We start from the raw sequence: 2,888 nt of genomic DNA, 5'->3' as shown, positions 1-2,888 counted from the left end.
CTTGAGGTGTGTCTCTACCCCGGATGAGGGCGTGACCATGTCTAGTGCCTGACGTCTGCAAACTCTGCCAGCAGATAGGTGCCGACACGCTCTCCCTCTGCCGGGTCTAGCCTGTTGCTGAGTGGAGTTTGTGGACTGCGCTTCGCGTGACTTAGCCCTGGACGCTTGGCCGGAGGGGCTTGCTTTCCTCGCCCTGTGGTCTCTGGCGGCAAGGCGCCCGCGCTTGTCCGCCGCTGCCCTCTCCCGCCGCTCGGGTCGCCCGCTTGGGCCTGCGCGCCGGCCCTCTCTCGCGTGTCCCACGGGCCTGTCAGCGTTGCGTGTGTCTTGTCTGCGGCGCCCGCCTCCGGTCTCTCGTGCCTGGCCCGAGGGGTGGCGGTGGAAGGCGGCGTGGGCCTTTGAGAGGCTCTCGTGCGCGTCCTCCGCCCCGCAGGGCGCTCGCGGCTGCAGTTCCGACAGCACAGAATGGACCTCTCACCCCTCGTCCTTTAAGGTTAAATAATAAAGTGTGTTGTGTGTGAGGCACCGGCTGGTCACCTTTTTTCTAGGTGTGCTCGCTCTTGTGTGCCCGCGTGTACGGCGTGTAATTGACTAGTCAAGGTGTGAGCCCCCCCGAGTTGGCTCTTGTTTTCCTGGGGTGCTTTGTCGGCTGCTCGCGTTGACGGCGTCTCCCGGGAGGAAGGGTGTGTGTGTGTGGTGGGCGAGGCTGAAGCAGGCCCCCCCCCCGGTCGTGCACCGGCTGCAGTCCTCCGCCGGCCCTGGCCGCTCCTTCCTTTCCCGGCCCCGCCTTATGTGGGTGACTGACGCGCGTTCTCGCTCTCGTTCCGCTCGCTCGCTCGCTCGTTCTCTCTCTTGCTCGACCGATGTGGTGACGGTGTGTTCTCCCGGGCCGGGCCTAAGCTGCGCCAGGCGAGGGACGGACATTCACGGCGAATGGGACCGCTCTTCTCGTTCTGTCCGCGGGCCCCGCGTCTCTCCTCCCCGCCAGTCGGCGGTGTGTGGAAGTCCGGGGTGCGGCCTCTCCGGCCCGACCCGTGCTCTCCCGCCTTCTGCGCCTCGCGGTGCCGTCGGCGAGGTGTGCCGGGGTTCCCCTGACGCGGCAGATGCTCTGGCCGCTCGCTTGCCCAGTGTCGCGTGTGTGGCGGGGTCGGCCCTCCCCCCCCCCGGTGGGAGAAAGGGGGCCGTCCCGCGGCCGGCGCCGTGTCGGCGCCGCGCTTGGTCCTCTCGCGGTGCCCCCCGGAGCGTTCCGGGTTTGTCTGTCAGGTGCGCGAAGCCTGAGACGGTGGTATCGCTCCCAGCCGCCCCCCGCGCTCACGCCGCCTCGCCCGCCGTGCTGCGGTGGTGCTCGCGGCTGCGCCCCCTGGCGGGTGGAGAAAGTAGTGTGGTGCTTCGGGGAACAACAGCACACACCGGCCTCTCTCGGGGGAAACGAGAGAAAAAAAAAAGGGGTGGCGGGGGAGGGTGCGCTACGCTGCTCCCCCGCGCTCGCCGGTGGGCCTTTGGGTTCCTTGGCTCACGCGTGTGTGGCCTTGGGTTTTTGGCCGCCTCGAGCCTCTCCCTGCTTTCCGAAGCCCCCCAGGCGGGTGTTGCCTCGGCCCTCTGTGTCCCCGGCTCGGAGGTCCGGCCTCTTTGGGGGGGCGGGGGCGATGCGCCCTCGGTGAGGAAAGGAACGTCTTCTCTAGCGATCCTCGGAGGGCGCCTTTCTGCTTTCGGGGTAGCGGATCCCCCGCCCGCCGCCGTGCGCCCTCCGTCTTGTTTCTGTGCCCTAAGTTGAGCCGGTAGCAGAGCCGCCCTCGTTTTCTTTTCCCCCCCGCGCCCTCCGCGGGTCGGGGGGGAGGAGGAGGAGGGGTCCGCCGGTCCCCCTGCGGTTGGGGGGCCGCGCGCCTGCTCTTTGCCTACCGCGGCCCGCGCCTCCCCCCCCCGGTCGGGGGAGGGTCCCGCTGGGCCGGGGCCGGTGTCCGGTGCGGCGCCGTGCAGTGCCGGCCGTCACGGGCGGTGATGGCGAGCCTGCCCCGCCTGTGCGCCTGTGTGTGTGGCTGCGTTGCCGTGCGCGGCCCGGTCTCCGCTTCCGTTGCGTGTGCCCCTCGGGGTTGTGGCGTTGAGGGGCGTGGTCGCGAGGCGTGTGGAGGGTGAGAGAGGAGGTGAGGTGACGACGGGGGGGTGTGGGAACGTGTCGGCTCGGGCTCGTCCCGACGACCGGCTCCCGCTTGCACAACCCCTGCCCCTCTCCCTCCCTCCCCGCCCGGCCACCCACCACCCCCTGGCCGGCAGCCGGCTTCCCTGCTCTCGCCCGCTCCCTCCGTCCGTCCCTGGTTTTGCGCCTCAGTCGGGATGGGCGCGTTGGCGGGGGCGGCGGCGGGGGCCGCGGGGACGTGTTCCGGTCCGCCGCCTGGCTTTCGTGGGGCGATCCTCCTGCGGCGCGGTGAGCGCTTGCCTCTCCTTGCTCTCGCGCGCGCCCTTGGCTCTCTGCCTCCTCCGCCGACTCTCACCTCGGAGCTTGGGATCTCCAGGTGGGGTCGGCCGGAATCGGACGGAAAAAAGGAAAGGGACAGGCCTTTTAGGGGGCTTTTTGTGTGTGTGTGTGTGGCCCCTGGGGCGGCCCCCGGTGGCGTGGGGGCCCGGGCCCCGCGGGTTTGATGGTGGTGGTGGTGGCGGCTCTTGGGGCTTGATCCGAAGGCCGGCCGGCGTCCCGGGCGTGGGTGCGGGACCGCCCTCTGTGGTCTTGGGCGGTGGGATCCCGCGTGTTGTTTTCCCGGTGGCCCGGCCGTGTCTGAGGCTCTCTCCTCCGGCCCGGCCCCATCTCTTCTTCTCCCGCGTGCGTCCCGTGTTTTGCCTCTCCGCCCTGGCGGGGGCCCTCCCTCGGTCCCGCCGGCCTCCCTGCCTGGGGTCGG

This window comes from Erinaceus europaeus, unplaced genomic scaffold (assembly GCF_950295315.1).
Source record: "Erinaceus europaeus unplaced genomic scaffold, mEriEur2.1 scaffold_358, whole genome shotgun sequence".
NCBI classification, from domain to species: domain Eukaryota; kingdom Metazoa; phylum Chordata; class Mammalia; order Eulipotyphla; family Erinaceidae; genus Erinaceus; species Erinaceus europaeus.
This window is presented reverse-complemented; position numbering follows the sequence as displayed.